The 24247-nt window shown below is 48.0% G+C and overlaps 1 protein-coding gene across 2 annotated transcripts in view; it reads right to left on the bottom strand.

The window, feature by feature from the left end:
• Positions 1-24247, bottom strand: part of LOC138481179 (histidine protein methyltransferase 1 homolog) — a 53528-nt gene that overhangs the window by 1905 nt on the left and 27376 nt on the right. The window lies entirely within an intron of this gene.

The raw sequence follows: 24247 nt of genomic DNA, 5'->3' as shown, positions 1-24247 counted from the left end.
CTTCATTTTAACCAATAAAAATTGTTACTTCGAGCATTGATTGTAGCCAAGAAATTAATTTTGAGAAGCTTTATTAGGAAATCTGATCAGAGTTTAAGGCTGTATGTGTAAAGTTGTAACTGCCATAATTTTAGGATTGTGCCATGTATGAATTTGAACGACCTCTGTTTCATATTACTGTTCGACTTCTGTTGCGGTCTGTGCCTTTTTCCGTTTGATGCCCTTGCAAGCCTTTGCTGGGTTTCACTATAAAAATGATGTGTTTTACTGAACAGAAAATGGGGATGTGGCATTTGGCTCTATTGTAATTTTCAGGAGGTTATTATACTGTTAAATGCTATTCGAATTAAATTAAATAAAATATATATAAATACCGGGATCGAAGTTAAGATTAGATAAGCAGGAGCTAAAAACACCTCATGCGTATCCAGCATTAACCAGTGACCAGACGCTACCAAAGGGAGCGAAGAGCAATGCATAGCGTTGCGCTAATCTAACTTTCACATAAGATGCAGACCTATCATTTTGTCCATTATCTATGACCCCTTATGCTCTAAATGTCCCAAATGTGTCCCAATGTTTACTTATAGATTGTCCCAAATGCACAGCGCTCTGAGGAGCCAAATGTAGCTCCTGGTAGCTGTTGGCGTCCTGCTAACTGGGCTCTTCTAGTCTACAAGCAGGGGCTATATAGCTGCCAGCTCCCCTCAATTTCAGACCATGTATAGAACTAATAGAAGGCAGATCGATTCATGTACTAATGACCAGCAGCGCCATGAATTAACACACTACCATAAATGAAGTAAAGCTATTGGCACATAGGGAAAGCTTAGTTGGCCCATTAATTTGGAGCAGTTTTTATTTGGAGCATTTGTTGGTTTTGGGTTCACTAGTCTGTATTCTCTTTTTTCCCTATTTGGGGAAAGTGCTCAAGTCCTTATACTGCGGCCATCAGGCTTCTAGATCATGGTGTGCGATATCCTTTGCTGCTGGGACAGACTCGCTGAAGAAAGACACAGCGACTATCTCATGGTATGGTAATGTTTATTTGTAAAGCGCCTATACACAAAGCAAGTGTTTCAAAGCGCTCAGGAGGGAGGGAACAAGGGGAAAATCAGCAGTCGTTCAGAGCCCTTGAAATTCTGAGACGATAGTAGTCTGTACAGGAAGAGTAAGTGCACATAACACATTTAACAATAGAGGTAACCGGAAATATGTCTGTTGACAATGCTGCAGTTTTTCCAAGTGCCTTAAGGCGCCGCTGTGCAGGGAGGAAAGACAGGGTAAACAAGAATAGACAATCTTCAGGCATGGTACGTTCGGATTGCGCTATTGCACAGACTCTTACAGGTGGGGAGGGGGGGGACAAGTGCAGGGGAGACTGGGGGGTCCAAGTGCGCTCAGTCGGTAGTGGTTGGGTAAGTGCAGAGAGATTCCACTCTCTTGGGTCACTGACCAAGTGCAGTGATGATAAGGTGAAGTATAAGGCCCGGAGGCAAATGCGAGAGGACTGGCGGGGGTGCCTGGGACCTGCGAGACCCTGATGTACACCAGGCAACCGGTCAATAAGCTGTACGGAAACAATGGGGGAGGGAGGGAAAAGAGTAGAGAGCAGGGTATTGGGAGAGAGAAGGAGGAGAAGAGGAATGTTTTAAGGAGTTTCTGGAATTTAAGGAGATCAGGCTCAAGACGCAGGGTGGCTGGAAGGCTATTCTAGAGGGAGACCCCTGCTGAAGATAAAGATCTCCCTGCAAATCTTTGCTTGGAGAACCGGCTCACTCACAAAAGATTGGAGGTATAGGAGCAGAGGGAAAGTATTTAGGTAGGCATCGTTTCAGATAGGTAGGTGCCAGGCACCAGAAAACCTTGTGGACAATGCAGAGGGTCTTAAACTTGATCAATGTAGCCAAAGGGAGCCAGTGGAGGGATTTCAGCGCCCGAGAGATGCAGTCCCTGGGCTTGAGGCCAAGGATAAGTCTTGCCGTTCTGTTCTGGATGAGTTGCAGAGTGCGCAAGGCAGAGGCAGGAAGGTTAAGAAAGAGGCTGTTGCAGTAGTTCAGCCTTGAGGGAAGCAGGGCTCTGGAGGCAGTGAGCCACTGGGAGAAGATGAGAAATGGAAGAGTACCTCTGAGGAGGTGCAGCTCCTAGTGAACTTCTTAGAGATGTCCAAAATGTGAATGAAGAAGGAGAGAGTGGAGTCGAAGATGACCCCAAGATTTTTTGCCTCACAGGTGGGAGTGGGTGCAGGGCCAAGGGAGGCGGGCCAGAGTGAGAGTGGGAAAGCGGAAGCAGGCGCCCCAATGCACACAATCTCAGTCTTACTGGCATTGAGGCAGAGGTCGTTTGTAGCACACCATGACTGAACTGCGGACAGACAGTCAGATATGAGCGAGGAAGAGGAGGTGGCTGAGAATACCTAAAGGAGAGCCAAGGCAGCCATGTAGACATTGAAGAACCTGGGGGATAGGTTAGAGCCCTGGGAAACACCACAGATTGAGAGAGTGATAGAGGAGAGAAAGGACCCAAGTTCCATCTGGAATGGGCGGTCGGAGAGGAAGGAGGTTAACCACGCCAGAGCCTGACCTGTGATTCCCAGGGTTTAACAGAGACGTATGACCAGGCTTTTGTGGTTTACCGTGTCAAAGGCAGAGGGAGGCCGAGAAGAACGAGGACAGAGGGAGTGTTAGTGTCGGGATTTGAGAGCAGGTCTTCATGGGTGTTCAGGAGAGCAGTTTCCGTGCCTCTGGATGCTCTAAAGCCAGACTGAGGGTCGTGGAGGCAACAAGAAGATTCAGTGTTGAGGGTGAGCTGAGAGATAGCCAGCTTCTCCAAGAGTTTTCCCAGGAATGGGGTGATAGAGATAGGGTGGTAGTTTGCCGGAATGGAGGGGTCAGCAGAGGGCTACTTAAGCAGAGAGTGCACAAGGGAGTTCTGTATAGGTGTGGGCCACGGGGAAAGCGTATTTGTTTAATGTATTTGGTGCATTTGCTTGTCTTGGGTTACTGAGGGGGATGGTAGGCTTTCTTCTCTTTTTGTGCTGTCACTGAATTGGTGCCCTAGAGGAATGCCTATCTGCCCCCTTATTGGATCCCTGATTGGATCCAGGTCCTTACAGTCTGATATAAATACTATGTAAATCCGTGCGTACTGTTTTGTGAAAGTGCTTCTATTTTTTTTTCTGTTTTTCCCTTTTCTTTAGTTCAACTACTAAAGAATACTTCAATCCATATGATTCAAAGCAGTTTGAACGTTTTCAAGAAAAATCTGATTGCCCACATCAGTGAGATGCACTCCATCTCTTCGAAAAATGTTGACTATATCAAGTTTCATATTTTTTATTATGGAAAGACGTCATCCCAACATCCCGCAAAAAAGCACATACAACTTTATTCACTTTGTGCCTTGCTTTCTCAATTTGTGGACAAAATACATTCAAACGCATCCACATTTGTCTCTAAGCGATCCGTGTAAACATTATGTTTGAACGTGGAAACAGTTACATCAACTTTCCAAATGTTTCCTTCACTGCAAATTGTGATGACATTCCAGTAACATAGGCTAACTGTTGCCTCCACAGTGCACAACAATGATGTCCGGATGCTTTAAGGTAACCATATTCACACAAAACGGGAGGAATTCCGCCCACTTCATTCCTCGAACTCTGTACCACAAAACTTGAAATTCATCAAATCCAAGATTTTCAGACAATCCACAGTGCTCAGAATACATGTTCAGCCAATGGATCCATGAGTCTCCCACAATCCAGGCAGTCTGCTTCCTCATAGCCATAACCATCTTCACTGCACACAACAAAGATAACTCTTGCTACCCAGTCTTCCTGCACACCACACCCAGGAAACCGGATTGGCTAATTCACCAATGTCCCCTTTCCATGCCAGGCATCCTTAAAAGAGGATGTACTCCTGAACTCTCAAGAGTACATGTCTCATGTTACTCACAGCCACCTGCATAACAAATGACTGTCAAACTCTCCAAGATTTCTATTTACACATTTAACATCTGCATCTAACAAGATATAGTACAGGTATGCTTATATTTTTTAAGTATTTTTGTCAACTGTTTGACAAATGTACACATGCAGGATTCCTGCCACTTACCCTGTAATCATCTTCTCAATAGGCATATTCTATTTTTAACCACTCCATGAAATGCCATATATTATAGCATTTAGCACCTGCTCACATCAAGTGGCAGTTACTTACAATGCTGTACGTTTACATTTGTTTCCTTTTAGTAGAATTTGGTGGATGTTGTGTGGAGCTAAGAGGCTGCTGGGCAGTTCTATGTAAGAATTGAAGATCACAAGGGAGAGGATGGATCCTTACAGGACACCAAAGGTACTGGGTAGAGTTGGTGATCTGGATGAATACATTTGTACAGACTGGTAGAGATTAGCATGCTAGGGTTTGAACCAGTTGAGGATGATCTCGCCGATCCCCATGCAACTATGTAGATAAGTAGGCAAGTGTCTAGTGGTCTATTGTGTTGAATGCTGCTTAGAGGTCAAGTAGAACCAGGAGGCAAGGATGGCCATCAAAGTTTTAAGGGCATTGTCATTCATCTTTATGCTACCCATATCTATGCTACATCTGGGTCTGAAGCCAGATTGGTAGGACTAAACGAGGTTATTGGCCTCTGTGTGTTGGAGAGGTTTTGTGGCTACAGATACAGCAAAATGTCAGTACATTACACAGGCTCTTCTGGCTCCTACACCGGCATCAGCAATATCCAGCATTGGCACAGGGAATCATACAAAAATGTTGACCTGGGAACTGCGACGGCTGAAAATGCAGACTTTTTTTCTTCTTTTTAACCCCTCCCTTACACCATATATTATGTGGGGGGGGTTTAAGATTATGATATGAATATGGGGGTCTGTGGGGGGTCTCCCCCGCATATATATGTGGTGTAAAGGGTTAAAAAAAGAAAAAGTCGGCATTTTCGGCCGTCGCAGTGATCACATAGATCCTTGACACAGTGATACCGATTTTGGTCTTATCCATCAGGGAAGGTTTGGGGAGCTAAGCCTGGTCTCAAAGAGAGGGGGGGGGGGGGGCTGGTGGAATATTAATCTGAATGGCACTGTATCACTTTGGGGCCTGGCAGGGTCAGCCAATTGCTTGATTATGCTCTGTTTACTTAACAGTAATCGTCATTACTCTCAGTTCTACTCTTCCTCATCACAGTACTTACTTTTGATGTACTAACCTCCATGACTGGAACCCATTGTTTTATGTATTGAGATCCCACCCACTAGTCCCCACATTTCCACAGTTACATACACAAGCAGATCATGGGCCCTTCCATCCCTGGAAGGGAGGTTGAGGTATGTTGTAAGTACAGTGACGAGCAAGAGGAGTAATGAAGATTACTGATAGGGATCCAAAACATTACCTGCATATCCCACGTCCTCATACCAGTATTTACTTTTGAGGCATACCAAATCGAGTGATGGAAGGGCCAATAATTAGACCACACAATCAACTCAGTATGCAGCAGCATGTACTGCAACAGTAAGTCTCCAGCAGTAGACACCCAACCTCCTGCAGATAGAACCAGTGCGAAGGGATTCAGAGATACAGGGCTAAAAATAGGACAACATATATTTAACGGTTTAGACCACCCCATAGTGAACACGTTTAATCACAATGATGTCCCGCAGTGAGATCACTGTGTGTACCAGCCAACTGGGAAGCCACCCAGGCCCATGAACGATTTCAAACAGTTGTAGGCATAGGGAATCCGAGACAACCATTGCCATGAAGGAGTAATACCCCATAGGTAATGAAGGTGGAAGGCATAAAGACATGTGGAAGACTGCAACAACCAGATCACCAAAAGCATGGCCCTATACCTCCTATGCAGCGAGCAGGCAAACATGACGGTCGTCCTAAAACCAAGGTACAGTTATAGAAGTGCATTAGATGAGAGGTGTATATCGTAAAACAGCACAGGAGACTCTTAAGTCAAATACTCTATATAAGAGCATAGTCCATGAATGTTAAATTATTCAAGAATCCAAAAGTTGTTTATATAGTTAAGGTGTTTAATTTCTATTACAGCGGACACGTGTTTTGACCAATTGGTCGTTCTCAAGGCGATGGTCAAAAGTAGTTTGCCTAGCAGTGCAAAATGTCTGGTCCATTTGCTAGATATGCTGCAATCAAAATCTCTAGGACTGGCGGTCCGTCCTCAAATTAATCGAGATGAATTATGTCATCCTTGAAAGTAGATAATTGCGTACTGAAAATACATTTAAGTCGGATCTATGTAGAGAATAAGAGAAACTCTCCTCCAATTCTGCAGGTCCTAATACCTGATACGATCTTTGAAAGGGCTAAATACTGTGTGGCTGTTACCCTACACTTCTGGTTTTACTTTCAGTTCTAGAAGTGTACTGGATCATCTCAACGTCACCTGCCACTCTCTTCACAGATGGGCCTCTCCCTCAATTACAAGTCCCATATGACACCATCTCAAAAGTTCTAATTCATCGGGCCATACTGGATACATCATTGCGAAAGAGCTTGCCACCCAAGGTGAGGGCTGTAGACATTCTGCAGACCGTCTCCAAGTTTCAGAGTGCCCAGTGTCTTCCGGCCTTCAACTTTTTTTTTTTTAAACTCTTTTTATTTGACTTGACAACACACGGAAAAACAGGGGGAGCCACATGGCACCAGCAGTGATAACAAACATACATCTTTACCAGCATACCTAGAACATCCATGGAAGAGCGGGGGGTTAGGTAGCATATAGAGCATTAGCATTCGAGTCAGGGAGACATAGGTCACAGGGTGGTCGCATTATGAGGAATAACCCGGAGAGGAATGAACAGAGTTTGAGGGAGAAGCCATGGCAGACATGTAATCACAGAACCTTCGCCAGTTGTCTCTTGGCCTTGTATGTGGGTGCTGCATTGCGCACCAGGCCTCCTCCGTGTCATGTGCCCATAACTGTTCGAAGCCATTGTGTGTAGGTGGATGCCTTGGGCCGGAGCCAACATAACAGTATGCAGCGGACCGCCAACAACATGCAGAGACCCGCCAGTTTCTTCGAATCGCGCCCCAACTGGGGAAGGTCATGGAAGAGACAATGCAGTGGGGTGGGGGCGATAGTGTGCTCTAATATATCCGATAACGTGGAACAGATATCAGACCAGAATTGGGTAAGGTAAGGGCAGTGCCATAGCATATGAATGCAAGTTGCTTGATCAGTGCCGCATCTGGGGCAGTTGGAGGGAGAGTCACTAAACATACGATGTAGTCTCTTAGGTGTATGATGATACCTGTGCAGCACTTTAAATTGCATTAGTTTCAATTTCGAGTTGCAAGACACATCGTGGGTGCGAGCACACATCCGGGACCACCTTTCGTCGATTTCCACTTCAAGGTCCTCCTTCCAACTGCGTTTCAACTTAGCGAACGGTGGGGCTGCCCTAGCATGCAATTGGGAATAAAGTCCTGATACCTTGCCTTTGAAGGAGGATTAGGAACAGAGTTCCGCAACTATGGGATCATCAGGTGGTAGTGTGGGGAAATCGGGGTATCTGGATTTGAGGTTCCTCCGAAGAGAGGAGTACTGTAGCCACGCTGTGGGCCGACGTTTGAGGGAAGGGGGGAGTTCAGACCACTCAACAAAGTTGCCCTGCTCATATATATCGCGGAGTGACAGAAAGCCAGCGTCTGCCCAGCGGCAGATTGAGGTATGGATGGGACATCAGGGAAGAAGTTCCATAACGGCAGGTCCCCGTGGAATGGGTGTGGTGTGTCAACCATAGTCCACAGCTTGGCTAACGCCAAGGATGTACTAGCTACGGGGTCCGCAGAGTCAGGGTCAGGATGTATGGGTTTAAGGATAAGGGAGCCAATCACCCGGTCAGAAACTGTCAGTTTCTCCAATCGAACATGTGGGGGAGGGTCGGTGGTATTGAACCAATAAGAGGCAAATTGAGATTGAGCTACCACCCAGTATCTAGGGAAATCTGGGCCATTGAACCCACCTAATTCCTTAGGGGCGGTCCGCATAGAAAGTTTGAGGCGGACTGCGCCATAGTGCCAGAGGAAGGTGTTACTGATATGTCGTAGTGATTTGAAGAATGCGTCGCCTGGCCATATGGGCGGATTGGTGAAGCGATAAAGAAGTTGAGGTAATACTACCATTTTAAGTATTCCAATCCTGCCTGCTAGTGAAATGGTGAGTCCAGCTGGAAGTTTTTCTGGCCAGGTTTGTCAGATAATTCTGGTAATTATCCTCACGTAGCTGCGATGTATGCCGAGATACCACCCCCCCCAGGTAAGTGATGCTAGATTGAGACCTCCCAAGTCCAAGGGGGGGGGTTGCGTGGAGTCTGTGAGTGGGAATAACTCAGATTTGGAACAGTTAACCTTCAACCCAGAGAGGTCTCCAAATCGGGTAACATCCGCAAGGATGAGGGGGGGTGGGGGGGAAGGTTGGTTTCCGGGGAACGGATGTACAAGAGAGTGTCATCCGCATAGAGGGAAACTATATCGGATTGGCCTGCTGTGCGCAGTCCCCTATGAGAGTGTGACTGACGAATCATGTTGGCGAAGGGTTCAATGGCAATGGCAAAGATTAGCGGGGAAAAAGGGCATCCCTGTCGCGTCCCTCTGGATATCTGGAAGGAAGTGGAGCACCTATACTCTGTGCGAACTCTAGCTGAAGGGGCGGTGTAGAGTAGCTGAACCCAGGTGCGGAAGTTAGGACCAAATTTACATTTCTCAAGGACACGCCAGAGATATTTCCACGACACCGAGTCAAATGCCTTCTGCATGTCTAGGGTGGCCGCCACCGCCTGTGTGGTTGGGTTGACTCTGCTGATCACATTGAAGAGCCTCCTTAAATTTAGGGATGTGGATCTACCAGGGACAAATCCTGCCTGATCACGGTGGATGATATGGGGCATGAACGGGGCTAAGCAGTTGGCCAGAAGTTTAGCGTATATTTTAACATCGCTGTTAATCAGTGAGAGGGGATGGTATGAGCCACATTGGGTGGGGCGTTTGCCTGGTTTGAGGAGCACTTTTATCAAAGCCTCGCGAAGGGAGGGAGGAAGTATACCCCTTTCACACAACTCTTCCCATAGAGTCAGCAGGTGCGGGACCAGGAGTGTTTTGTATTGCTTATAAAATTCCATGGGGAGCTCATCCGGGCCGGGGGCTTTACCCGATGCCAACGATTCAATGGCTTCAGTGAACTCATCGGTAGTAATGGGGCGCTCCAGAGAGATGCCAGCCTCCTCGGACAGGACTGAGAGAGGAAGACAATCTAGATAGGAGTCCATTTCTGGTATAGGGGGGGGCCATCAACTTCGGAGTACAGGGAAGTGTAAAACGATAGAAATTCAGAGTTGATGTCCTGTGGGGAAGTGGCCAGTGAGCCGTCAGACCTCACTATAGCTGGAATATTGGGGGATCCGAACTCACGACGGAGCAGCCTTGATAGCATACGGCCAGGGCGCTCCCCTTCCCCATATTTCCTTACTGAGTGGGGGGGGAGTCTAGGAATTTGATCTCTCGTTCCGCAAGGCAGTGAAACCTATCCAGTTCCGAGCCTAGTGTTGACAGAGTAGTCGGGGAGTGGCCTTGAGCATATTGGGCTTCAAGGTTAGCTAGGGTTGATTCACTAACGGAGATATCTGCTCGGATGCCCTTTAGGATGCCACATCCCTTGGAAATTGCGTCCTCTCACATAAGCTTTAAAGGACTCCCAAAGCATGGCTTGTGTTGTCACAGTCTGTATTAATCTCGAAAAACTCTTCAATGGAGGATTCAAGGTCGGTAGCAAAGACCTGATCCAGAAGTGCACGGGGACTCATCCTCCATTGTCTCGTCCTTTCGGCGTACGGACCCCAGTTCAGCGAGATAAGTACTGGTGAATGGTCTGACAATGTTCTGGGAAGGATCGCCTGGTGGGATAGGGACCCGACTAGTATGCCGGTTATGAGCCACTGGTCTATTCTAGAGTGGGAATCGTGGACTGAGGAGTAAAAGGAGTACGTGCGGGAGTCGGGATGCATTAGTCGCCAGGCATCTACTAATGACAGTCTAGGGAGCGTAGTGAGGATGGTATAGGCTGCTTTAGTGAGTTGGCGAGGTCGCGAGCCCGACCTGTCCAGGGTGACATCCAATATTGTATTAAAGTCACCTCCCCATATGAACGCGATTAGGGGGTAGCCCTCTAGGACCGAGGCCAGGTGTAGATAGAAGTCGGGATCGTCAACATTCGGGCTGTAGATGTTCAGGATGGCTACCTCCTGGTGTTGCAGTGAGCCGACGGTCAATACAAATCTGCCCAGCGGGTTTATACTATATATAGTGGCTACATACAAATTTCTGGCTTTTGTGAACTAAAGTGAGCGTGCCGCGGCTTTGCGTGGAATAGTTAGTGTAATACCTCTGGGGACCCCTCTGTTTAGCGAATCGTTCACATTGTTCAGAGCGAGCATGGGTTTCTTGTAAGCACAGAATTTTGACTCCATGGGGTTCAGAATGAAGTTGTATCTGCCGCATCTTTTTGTAATTGCCCAAGCCACTGACGTTCCAGCTCATAAATGTTAGATCACTATTCGCCATCTGTGTAGTGGCGTCGCTTGGACCTCCGGGCAGAGGCTACTAAAGAAAAGGGAGACCGTCGTGCTGGGTGTAAGCGGATCCCCGTCAATGTATTCATGATGTACTGCTGTAGCACATGGGGCACCACCAGCGGTCGTCAACACTTTTAACTATAACATCCCCTCCTCCTCCCCCACCCACATCCCTCCCCCAATTAGAGGGACGACACCCAAACTAACCCATAACAACAACAATTCACGTGGCGTCTATGCCTGGGGGGCTGTTAGTTAGCCCAGCGATGGCGCGCCAGACTGGGGAGAGCGTGAGGAGATTGTACAATACAGCAACATTTAACCAAAGTGTTCAGTGCAGAGCAAGGGCGCATAGGGCAACGGTCCAGGAGAAAGAGGGCAGCTGAAAACAAGGAGCTTTAAACTGTGGACCCCAGAGCATCAATACAAGAACATATTATAGGCCCAGAGTGGCTCGGGACAATCCAGGATCACAGTGAGGAATCGCCAGGGTGTCTGGGGACAGCTGTAGGGTAGCTTCCAGACTGGGATTGCAACTAAGCATCGAACCATTCTAAATGCTATGAGTCTGTGCAACGGATAAAGCCACATTGCAAAGGAACAATGGATCAACAAAAGCAGAACTAGCAACCAAAACATTACAATTGGGGTGTAGATGTCATATGAGGTCTCGCCAACGACGAATACACATATGGCATAGGCGTGAGCAAGCCCATCATGAGCTTTGCCTCTGTAGCGACAAGAGGGGAGGCAACCGGGAAAGTGTTAATCTATAAATTTCGATGCCTCTTCTGGGATAGTGAAGAAGTGCGTTTGATTCGAGTGTTCGATCCTCAACTTTGCAGGGAAGAGCAAGGAGTATTTGACTCCTAGGACACAAAGTCTCTTTTCAACATCCAGGAAGGTTTTGCGCTCCTGTTGCACATCGACAGAGAAATCAGGGTAGAGATGCATCCTCGCCGAACCCAAATATAGTTCCCCCTTGGCCCTAGCCGCACGTAGGAGGGCATCACGGTCCTGGAAATTCAGGATTCTGGCTATAATGGGACGAGCGGGCGCCCCCGGCCTGGGCTTTGCAGTTTAAGATCGGTGGGCCCTTTCAACAGCAAACTGTGCGGAAAGTTTCGGTGTATCCAGGAGTGTTAATAGGATACGCTCCACATAGTCCTCCATGGGCTCCTTGATGTTGTCCTCGGGGACGCCAACAATGCGTAGGTTATTCCGTCTGGAGCGGGATTCGAGGTCGTCGTTCTTCTTTTCCACTGTTGAGACTCGACTGGCGAGTGTGGAGACTGCAGCCCGAAGCACACCAAGCTCGTCCTCAGCTGCACCGACCCTAGTTTCGACCCCGGCGACTCGGTTGTCCGTTCTTTCAATATGGGCTTTTATGGAGGAGATGGTACCATTCATGTCGTCCAATTTAGTATGCAGCGTGGTTAATCCTTCACGCATGTACTCCAGCATCTTCTGCGAGTCTTCGGAGGTCGAGGGTGTAGAGACGGTAGGTGTGTCCTCAGGGAGTTCGGGGGGCGGTCTGGACGGTGTCTTGGCAAGCATGTTTAACGAGCTCCGTTTCTTCCCAGCCCTTCGTCATAGTACCAGTGAGTGTAGGGCACCTAAGATCGCAGAGGGCGCCATCGATCAAGGGAAGCGGGTTTCAAGGTGATGACTGCCCGGGAGGGGGGGCGCCAGGAGGGTGATGGTAGACCTCGGCTGAAACAACGTCTGTATAGCGACCACCAGCACTCTAAGGCACCAATGTATCCGCAAGGTTTGTATGTTATCCCAGCACTGTGGGTCTAATGTCTTCAAGAGCAGCGTAATTAGAGAGGTTCCATGGGGGACAACAGACACTCGGGGCAAGGGCAGTAGGGGCCCCTGGGGCGAGGTCCTGTGAGGCAACAAGTGTAGGTGATGTAGCTCCTTGGGAAGCTATAAGCAGCGTTGGCTCCAGCGAGTAGGGTAGAGAGGTCGTTTCCAGGCGGAGATAGCAGGTGCTGTCCAGGTGGTTAGTGCAGTTTGAGGGGGTGCGGAGTCACTCCGGCGGGCTGAACATCCGCCCCCCGTGGGCGCAGGGTCCCACGGAGCCAGCACCCGCAACCGGCGCAGCTCCGGAAACCCAGGGAGGCACGATGCGCGTTGCTCCCATGATGTAGGTATGTAGTAGGTATTAGCTACTGACGTGATGCAGCAGAGTGGGGCGGCGGGGCCACAGAACAAGTCAAGAACCAGAGGGGTGGATTGGAATCCCCAGAGGCAACAGTGTTGTGTTGCATGGTCAGGCCGCTGCGTGCATCCTCATAGACCCCAGGGGGGGGAGCAACGACCAGGAGAATAGTGTCCGTGGCACCGGGCCGACCGGATCAGGTTGCAGTGTCTATTGAGCCACGTGTTGGGCCGATGGCGGCTGCCAGGTCCGGGGGAGCCTGTTGATCCAAACAGCCCCCACACCCCCGCACCCCCAACCTTGTCGTGGCCCATGATTTATGCTCCGTAGGAGGGGGGCGGCCGAGGAAGGACAGGCAAGTGAGGTGGAGCCGCGTGGATCCGCGGTGATGTCCCCGCCCTACGCGGCGCAGGACAGGGCAGCGGGAGAATCCGGCACCCCAAGCGTGGAAAGATGGTCGCAGGCTCAATCAGAGCCAGGTGATCCAGACTCCCCCACCCCTGCACCCCCCTACCTTGTTGTGGCCTACGACTTGTGCTCCGTAGAAGGGGGGCAGCGGAGGAGGGACAGGCGAGTGTTGTGGAGCGGTGAGGGTCCGTGGTGATGTCGGCGCCCTCCACAGTGCGAGACAGGGCAGCGAGAGTGTCCGGCACCTCAAGCAGGATCTGGCAGGATATGTGGGGCCCTCTGGAAGGAGAAGCCGGTAGATGGAGCGCAGGGCGACCCCACAAGCCGGCAGGCCCAGGTCGCCGAAGAGGGCTCTGGCGCCCCTCCGCCACAGCGGCGCGCAGCGCCACGTGCTCAGGTGGGAGGGGGAGCCGCAGCTGCTGGAGCCAAGGTGCGGAGCGGCCAAGCACACACAGTGCCGGCAAGAGCAGAGAGCTGCAGCGTGGTCCCCAGAGGGCGGATGGGTCCAAAAGTCTGCAGGACTGCAGCGGAAGCGTTCTAAATGGGGCTCCGTTAGTGTAGAGCAGGATAGCTGTATTTAGGGGATCCTTTCCAAGGTTTATACGCTCTCTCAGCCCGGAGCTCGGCTGTTAGGTGGCCATCTTGCTTCGGCGCAACAGCGCCCCCCCTGCCTTCAACTTTTTGAGGTTGCTCTGCATAATGGCATCCTGCATTTTTCTGGTGCCATAGGCTTTCCTGAGGATGAGATCCCTTCAATGGGCTCTCAGGTCACAATTCTCGGGCAACATGTCAGACCTACTTCAGATTCGAAGCAGGGTCACACAGGATCTCCTGTGGTGGGCCTGCAAGGACAACATTCTAAAGGGAGAACCTTTTTGGCAATCATGGCCAGAGATAACAGTAGTGACAGACGCCTCACTCACAGGGTGGGGAGCCCACGCCAACGATCTGACAATCAGCGGTCGTTGGTCTCCATCAGACTCCAAACTACACATCAATCTTTTGGAGCTGAGGGCAATCAGACCTGCGCTGCAAGATTTTCTGCCATCTGTACAAGGAAAGAATATCCTGATAATGATGTAAAACACAGTGGCTATGTAATACCTCCACAAGAGAGGTGGTGTAGGGTCACTACCACTGTGCAAAGAGTCAATGCAGCTCTGGTACTGGGCAATTCAAGAAGGAATTTCCTGATCAGCAGTTCACCTAGCCAGAGAGGAGAACACAATGGTGGATGCTCTGAGTAGGCAGAGCACAGTCTCCCATGAGTCCTTCAAGAGATCTTCACCCTTTGGGAACCCCTCAAGTGGATCTGTTCCCGACAGTGTCAACTGAAGTGCGCACTGTACTGTTCCAGGTAATTTCCTCCAAGAGGAGATCTAGGAGATGCGTTTGTGGTGGTCTGAAGGTTTCCACTCCTGTACGCGTTTCCTCCAGTTCCCGTCATTCCTTACGTGATCAGGAGGTTGAAAAGGTTCGGGAAACGCATGATCCTCGTTGCCCCAAATTGGGCCAGGAGAACGTGGTACCCAGACCTTCTGGACATGTCCATCTGCCCTCTAATACATATTCCACAAGGAGAGGACCTTCTCTCACAAGAGGAGAGTCTGGTTCTCCATCCAGAGGACAAGACTCTCAGCCTCCATATGGTTTCTGAGAGGCTGAGATACAAGGATTGGGACTGCCCGGATGACGTAATTGAGATTTTAGTTTCAGCCAGAAGGTTAGCAAAGAAGTCTTTGTACCATTGCCGTTGGAACAAATTCTGCAGCTGGTGCAAGGACAAGAATATACCCTTTACTATGCAAAATACCAGAGATGTTCTCTTTTCTACTGTACCCAGCCAATCTGGGGCTTCAGGTTGGAACAACTAAAGGCTATTTGGTGGCGCTATCCATCTTTAAGCACTTGTCTGAGGAATCTTCATATTTTATGATCCCACTGGTAACACAATTTCTAAAAGGGACTCACCAATGTGCCCCGCCACCCCCGATCTCCTTTCCAGGTTCCAGTTTGGGACCTTTATCTTGTGATAAAATGTCTTACGTGTTCACCATTTGAACCTCTACATTCATGTCCATTAAGGTCCCTTTTGTTGGTAGCACTGACTTCAGCCCGTAGAGTGAGTGAATTGCAGGCACTATCATGTAAACCAACCTTTACAATTTGCCACTGTTAAGATGGATTTCTGAACTCTGACCTGGTGGGCAGAGGTTCAGAAAGCCAGCCTAGTTTCTTGGAACAGGATAACCTTCTGGACAAGCCAGACCAGTCAAGATTGCATTGGCGGCAGTCAAGACTAGGTCTCAGGAGGGGCGAGGGTGACTGAAAGACCTCAAATGAGCACACAGAGTAAAGGACACTTACAAATTACTCCCAGTCAGGTGTATATACTAAAAATACAATACATTTATTCAAGGCCTTTGAACTTCAACACACAGTAACACTAATAAACCAATACAACCCCACCAAAATACATATATACAAGACCAAGTGGCCGAATGGTGTAATGCATGAAATGGGTCCACAACCTAGAAAAGGGAAGGAAGCAGGTAGTGCAAACAGTCTTTAGGCAGTTCTGCAGCCAACACAAACCTAACTGAAAGGCCGTCCAATCCCTACGATGAGAGGAGCCTATTGCTCAAATGTGGAGCATGCGGTAGTGCAGATGGGCAAACCGGGGTCTCTTGTAGGGTCTGTAGCAGCTCAGGAAGGCAGGTGAGGTGATGCAGAATAAGTTCCCACTATTCAAGGAGGGTCTCCCCAAAAGGGCAGAGCAAATTCCAAGAGATGGGAATAGTTCACTAGGTTGCACTAGCAGTGGAAAGGAGAGGGGCCCTCAGGGGCCACCCGTGCGTAATAAATGGATGGATGCGCTAGGGTCCACCGGTAAGGGTCGTTAGTACTCACCGCCCCTTGGCGCACTACAGACCAAACTTCAGCAGTCGAGTACACTTGGTTGCAGGTTCGAATGCGGCAATTTCTGCGCTTTTGCAGCGAAGCTACAGCGTTGATTCCCAAATGGGACAGTGGGGATTTATTCGTTCCTGGTGGATGTATCAGGCTAGTTTCACAGTAGCAGGCATCAGGGACAAGAGGGGCACAAAGGCAGCGCACCTGCAAAGTTTGTCACCTCAGCTGGGTGACACGGTAAAAGCGTGTACTCCGGTTCGGGCTCTCTTTACTCTAGACCAGGGAACGCCAAGTGTATGAAATTCGGTGTGAGAGTGCCGTGAACACAGCATACGGGATACCAAGTTTCGGGGGCCTCCTCGAAACGGTGGCGGAGACATAGCAAAGGTCTTACACAAGCTGGTCAGCCCACTGGTTGGCCCAGGGACACTTCTGAGAAGGCTTACTTGCAGGGTTTGATGAAGGTGCAGAGAATAGTTGATCCCGCTATTCCAATGGGTCGAGACGTCTTCACAGACCACCTAGTTCGATCAGATGCAGAGGGGACCAGCGGGACAACAGGGTGCCGAACCTTCCAGCGAGGCACCAGCAGCTCCTCGACTTCTTCATTTCAGGATACTTGGATCCTATCCTTCGTCGTTCAGTGAGAACTCCAGAGATCGAAATGGTAGGGCTGTTAGGGGCCGAAATGGTATGGCTGTTAGGGGCCTTCTCTTATCCAGAATCTCCTTCGTGCCAAAACAAAGAGGACCCAATGGAAGATATGCTCACATACAGCACACCATACGTGGACCAATCACGGACCACGGTGGTCCCACGCATTCAGAGCACACCAGACTCTCTGGCACCCAGGATGTGTATTTGAACTAGACAGTCCAGCCCACATCCTGGGGTGCGCACACAAGGCATGCAGAAGCCGGTGAAAGTTGGCCGCCTCATGGGAAAATGCATGCCCAAATAAGGAATGACCCGACTTGACCTGGGGAAGGGGGAAGGAGCAAGATGGCCAAAGGACAGGACAAAGAACCTTGTGGCATGGCCATTTTGGAGCCAGGCCACCTATTTGTGCCAAACACGGTTAATGCAGTTTGCATGGCAAGAAAGGGTTAAAAATATACAAAAAGAAGATGGCTCGAGCCCTGTCCAAGGCACATCTTCACTTCTACAAATAAATCCCTTTGAGAGGGTCTATGGCCCTTGAAATTGACTATAGTACCCAAGGGCACTGTACTGCAAGGTACAACGTGCACTTGTAACAAGTTGCAGAAAAGATGCAACATTAGCAAGGACTAAGAGAAACAACGTCTCCCAGTACTGACTGTCTTTAAGGGCATGTCAGTTTCCCCATAAAAAAGTGAGCGAAAAGCACAGAAGAGTGCAGCTGAAGGCTGTACTCCTCTGGCAAAGTCAGACTATGGTGTTCAAACAAAACACAACGTTTGGGGGTACACAACTGGAGGGTAAATTACACATATAATGGAAATCTTTCCTAACAGCTACAAGGACAAGGTCTTTCTGAGGGTTAAGCCTTTATTTTTGCCTAAGATCATTTCCGATTTTCATGTAGGACAGAATATTGTTTTACCCACTTTCTACCCTCCACCTCATCCTGGCAAGGAGGAAGAGAGGTTACATAGATTAAATCCACATAGAGCTCTAAGCTTCTACATCTCTAGATTGTCCAAACTTCGTATAGATGAACAGCTTTTTATAGGCTATACAGGTCACAGACTGGGTCAGGCTGTGACAAAGCAGTCCTTATCCAGATGGACCATTCTGGCAATTTTAAAATGCTACAGGCTGGTGGGCAAAGTTCTTCCAGAAGGCTTGAGGGCCCATTCCACCAGGGGCATGCCTACCTCTTTGGCTCTGCAAAGAGGTGTTCCTATCAAAAACATTTGTGAGGCAGCTATGTGGTCTACTATACACAAGTTCACGAAGCATTACTGCCTTGATTCTTCCCTCAGTCTGGATGGAAGCTTTGGAAAAACCCATTGAGAAAATTCATACACCCTCCACCAAAACAAACACTGGTTTGGGAGTCAAAGATGAGGAATACGTGGGAGGACACAATCCATTCGAGGAACAAGTTACTTACCCCTGGTAACTTTCTTCCTCCCGCCTATTCCTCATCGCCCTCCCAGCCTAGCCCACAATAGAATTTACCATGCTATTACAGCTTTCGCTCCTTCAAAGCTTAGTACGGTCAAACCAGTGGTTATGCTAGTAGTTCTACTAAAAGAAAAACAGAACTGAAGCCAACAGGCGCTATGTGTGCTATATATACCTTTGATGAATCACCCTCGAGGGACATCGAGTCGTGCATCGACGCACAGCGCCCTCTGCCAAAATGTCTTTCCGAAGCAAATGAAGCTGGATAGTGAACATCAAAGATGAGGAATACGTGGGAGGAACATGCGGTCGAAATAATGTTACCAGAGGTAAGTAACTTGTTCATCTGGTGTGGATTTTCCTATAGGGACTATAACCCCCTGTGAGGCACCAAAACCCACAATTAGGCTGAGCATGAGACTGGTAACATGAGGCAGAAAGGAGCACAAAGGCCTTGTTCAATCTACCTTAAGTATGTCCAATACTGTCCCTCTTAAAACTTGACAACAATTGTTTGTGCTATATACACATTTCCTCTCGCCTTGCCAAGGCACAAGGATGCAGACCCTAAAGAGGCTGTGGATAAATCTAAACAGTCTCATATAGCAGAGTATCTTCTGCTGCTTAACACCATTGATTGAGCAACAAAGAAGCCTGACTAGAAGCCGGAAACACAGGAGCAAAGGGTGCAGCTACACCGGCTGTTCTTCAGGCACGGAGGCTATACACTTGCCCACCACTCAAATCCACTAAAAGGTTCAGAGGGTTCGGCCATTCAAATAAAAGTAGATGTTACTGGACATGAAATGCCACCAGCTTTCCAATTCTCACAAAATGCATGCACCAGAGAGATGTGACCTGAGACTGACTGATTGACATATGTTGAACTCAACAACCCATGAGGCATAATCTCGAAAGTTAGCTTTGTCAGAAGACAAGATGTTGCTGAGAATTCCACTGTTCTGAATGGCTGCAATTCCCATGGTCTTCACAGGCTCTTCTGTGTGTGCATGGTCGCTTGTTCCTAATCACAGTGGCAAAAGGAAATTAAGTTCTGATAGCATCAAAAATATGGCATCCTTTGCTACGACTATCCACAGAATCCCACTGTCTGCGATTATCCTTGCATATTCAGGTGCCCACGTCACCAAGGATTGATAGTTGACCTTTTGGGACCCCCTACGTACACATGGACGGCGTCAGGGCCTTGCATTCTTTTCAGTTGAAAGGGGCCCCCAGCAACTGCCCACATGTTGGCAGCCAATATACATATGACACAGCAATATATGCCTTTCATTTAGGATTTTAAACGTGTAGTGTGCAGCGCGCATGTTTGCTGAACACTTCAGGGCTTCACCTCCCTTGCATTTCTCTACATCTGCCCCTTGCTGACAAAGAAGGATTAAAAGCTTTTCAGTGGACGTTTATAGTGTTTCATCGTCCTGTTGGCTGGCCATCGCGTGATAATCAGCTGCTATTTACCCCCGGCTGTATTTCTTGTTCTCCATTATAATGGATGCACCCTATGGGTGCCTCAGACTGTTTTTGTCTACTGTAAACCAGAGCGCCCTGCTCTAAAAGGATAACTTTAGAGACCATGCTGGGGTCATCTGATCATCGAACTACACTAGAAGTCATTCCTACATCATCAGACAACATCATGCTGTTAAAGTCATCAACAAATATCTCAGAATGGTGCTGATGATTTGGGGATAAACTTAGCATGACTTAATGAATATGCTATCATCCTCCCTATTTTACAAAACACTTTGTTCCTGTTGCATTAAGGATGACTTGCTGATCACTTCAAGAGATTGCACGTTTGTCCCTGATGATTTGGGGATGATTCTGGGATGACCTACGGATTACTTCAAGAGCATTGCCATGAAACATGTTTGTTCTTGATGATTTGGGGATGACTTACTGATTACTTCAGAACATCAGCGTTTGTAGGATGATATGCAGACCAACACAGATTGTCATTCCACTTATGCTTAGATCCACTTATGCTGAATGACCCACCACTGTGGCAAGACTATGTTGGGCCAAAGTGGAAGCCAGAGGCCTAAACATAGCATGCACCCCCTGGGTGAGAATCCTTTGCCAACCCAGTCAAAAGCAGGCACTCAAACATATATGGCAAAACAAAAAACCAAGACTATCATAACAGGCGCTTACAGCACACAAATTAGATGGAGGAATGGCGCTTCCTCACTTCAGGACGTACTACGAAGCGGCACAACTATGGGTTCTAAACGAGTGGATCACGGACACATCAGAAAAATGGTGGAGGCACAGGATAGAGCCGTCGCAAGATCAAAACTGCGTAACCTCCTGTGGAAGAGACCCGAGCACAGACACCAAAACATCAAGATAAGTGAAGTCATGAGTACCACAATGGAAATATGGGACAGAGCCACCAAGAGAGAAACCCTCACAATTGATCCCGTCCCATTCATTCCAATGTTTGACAATCCAGACTTCCCCCCCCAGGAGTGGAAAATGGGACTTTCCAGAAATGGCGAGATGCCGGCTGTACAAAAGTGGGAGACTTGTTCGAGGGGCAGCAGATCAGATCCTTCATAAAATGTCAGGAATTGCTGAGCCTCTCGGAAAAGGACAGATACCAGTACGAACATATACACCACTGGCTCACAACCCCAAGAATAACGAAGGCCCTGACAAGGGATCCCACCCCATTCGAGACTTACATGTTGACCCCTAGGGGAGAAAAGAAATTCGTCTCCACCCTTTACAAATTCATTAACGCCCAAGAAGAAAACATTACGTGGCTCTACATGAAAAAAGGGGAAACCACGCTAGGGAAACAAATCACGAGGGATCAATGGACATATCATTGGCAGTTAATCCCCAAATGGACACGGGCAATACAAACGAGGGAAGCCTGGACAAAAGTGATGGTCCAATGGCACTATACCCCGGAAAGTCTACACAAAATGTTCCCGACAACACAAGGGAAATGCTGGAGGGGATGCGACACCATGGGCACTTGGAGACACATCTGTGGGACTGCAAGGAACTACAACAATTCTGGGCGGAAGTGAAAACACAGATGCAAGAAATGTTCAAGGGAACGGCCAATCTAGAAGAAGAAATATGGATGTGCAGCATGTGGGCCCCCAGAGATAAGACACTTACGCAGACACTAAAGCGGAATTTTATGGGGCTCCTCATAGCAGCCTGGCTAGCAATAGCACAAAAATAGAAACAAAAGTCCCCTCCAACCATTCAAGAATGGCTTCATAGGATATGGACCTTTGTAGCGATGGAGAGAATTACATATAACCGCCAAGGGGACAGACAGCGATTTGCAACGGACTGGGGAGACGCCATAGAATTCCTGCAAAGCGATGACATGCTACAATGGTGCCCCCACAACCTATGCATTCTGGATATGTTCACTAGCTAAGACCGAAGCATTCAAGGGCAGCTGCGGAACTTCAAGGACGCTAATACCGGTAGGGAGGGAGGGGGGCGGGAAGGGTGGATTTGAGACAATGTTGAGTCCCGATGTTTATGTTTAAAGAAATGCCAATAAAAAATTATTTTAAAAAAAGCAGGCACTCAGCACCCTCACAATCCCCAATGTGGCATGGGTAAAGATTGAGACTATGTTGGGCCAAAGTGGAAGAAAGGGACCTAGACATAGCATGCCCCCCTTGGGTGAGACTCCTTTGCCATCCCAGTCAAAAGCAGGAACACAGCTCCCTCACAATCAATACATTTCCATGCTGACTTGTTGGGTAAGAATTGGTGTAGTCCCACTGTGTGAGACTACACAACACTTATCTGCTCTGTATTAGGTAACCCACCTTTTGGTATAGGTCTGCAATACACAGGTTGGTAGTGTGACTGAGCAGCCATGCCTATCTCAAGAGGGATACATGTGAGCTTTAGAGCTGTACAAATGAAATCCGTAATTAAATGAAATCCGTAATTGCAAGTAGCCAAGTAACACTAGTTTTCAGTTATAAATAGTTTGTTGATCGGGTGTGATTTTCCTGTCCTGTGTTTTTAAAGGTTGAACAAACCGTATAAAAAAAAAAAAAATAAAAATAAAAAAATAGTTATTTATTTAATTAACATCAATTTTAAATAAGCTTTCTTTAGAAAGGCAATTCATGTAACAATGTACAGAAACAATGAGATAAAAGGTATATCCAATGCGCAGTTCCAGAAAATAGGCAATCACATAAGAATATGGAACCAAAGGCAGATGACCTTTGGTTCCATATTCTGATGTGATTGTGTATTTTCTGGAACTGCGCATTTGATATACCTTTTATCTCATTGTTTCTTTATTACGTTTCCTGGTGCTTCCTAGGGGACGCCAGAAAAAGGTTTCCATCGCAGCTGATCCACACACTTATATTAATTAGTGGTATTCACTAGCGCACTGCTACCTTACGACCCCCAGGTTTTTCTGCTGCATGTAACAATGTAAATATACTTTTAAATTACTTTTCAGAAACAGAGGAAGTTAAGTCGATCATTTTTGGATAGTCTTCTTGCACAATTCCTACACCCTGGGGCGACTTCAATCACAAGGACAGTATTGACATTTATATGTTATACTTTGCAGTTTCTGAGGTTGCAGAAAGGAAAGGTTTAAGGAAGGAAAAGGGTTAAACAGGTTCTCAATATATGTGAGGACAACTAAATCTTCCAATGAAATTTAGACAAGCCTTTCCCAGCAGTAACAGTCTAAAACAAGTTACCACCTATGATGGACAAACAATATCAAAGTCAGTGGGCTGGAAGAGTCTGCAGGAAGCCAGACAGCCAAAGTCAATTGAAACAGTCTATGGACCTGAGGCACTTACAATCAAATGTCTTGCACAAAGGTTAAGAGAGTTTGTTAGAAAATCATGTGTAGGGTCACAAGCTGTTAAGCCTGTGAAAACAGAGTTGGAATCAACTATAAATGTAAGCCACTGCAATTCCCAACTGAGAAAAGCATGGCAACAAGATAGTGCAGTAAGTACCCCAAGTCTAAACAGTACCTCTGGTTTGAAGAAGAGTGGTCCAGCTGGCTTCCGTCCTGCTACAGCGATGCAGACCCAGAGTTCCTTAGCCTCAGTCGTGGGGACAAGAGGGAGGACATCTGTAGGGCTCCTGCGGCGGTACTTGGGAGGTCGTCAGCAGCTACGAGCTCTTTTCGGTTCAGCGGCACTTCGGGGTTTCAGCGCCTAGTAAACAGCACTGTCGCGGATCTCTGATACTGGTTAGGCTTCCTTCACTCCTTGGGTCCTGCACTCTGGTGAGGGGGCTCGAGCTCTAGTCGTCCTGCTTCTGGAGTGACCTTAGGAGACTCCAGGAGTTTCTAGCTGGATTTCAGATGTTTCCCTCGACTAAGGGATTACTCGACCATTGGCACTCGGTTTTTGCAGCAATGAAGAAGTACAGCCAGACAGGGAAGATGGTCCAGAGGAGTTTGTCTGTGGGTTAGTTGGTCCCACTAACCCAAGGGGAGAAGCATTCCATTCCGGAGCTTCACTGTCGAATTGAAAAAGGAGCTTCAGCACAGCAGCAGGGCTTCACCGGGCAATTCAAAGGTCCAGGAGGATGCAGCAAGCTTTGTTCACGGTTTTTTCGTCAGGTGTTTCTCCCAGTGGTCAACTCTGCTTCTAGTCGCAAAACCCTCACCTTTTAAGCAGGTTTCTCCCTTTCATGCACAGGCTAGGCTGTCAATCACACAGCAGGCTGGCTGTTCTGAAAGGACAGACAGCCAGCCAGCCAATCAGGACCGGTTGCATTCAGGCATTCCTAAAGAAAAAGGACGGGAGTTTCGGTAACCTCTCTCACATCCTGCCTTTCCAGACACACTGGAGCCAGAGGCGGGCTTCAGGGGTGAAGCCGCCAAAGGCAAAACGAACAAAGGGCTCAAACCTGGCTCAACGCACAGAGATAAAGAAAAGCACAATGGTAGGAAACATTAAACCACTGTCAGCCATTTAAAGTAGGGAGGGTCACATAAAAATGTTATATGACAATGTAGGATA

This window comes from Ambystoma mexicanum, chromosome 5p (genome assembly GCF_040938575.1).
Source record: "Ambystoma mexicanum isolate Mex_15411 chromosome 5p, UKY_AmexF1_1, whole genome shotgun sequence".
NCBI lineage: Eukaryota > Metazoa > Chordata > Amphibia > Caudata > Ambystomatidae > Ambystoma > Ambystoma mexicanum.
This window is presented reverse-complemented; position numbering and strand designations above follow the sequence as displayed.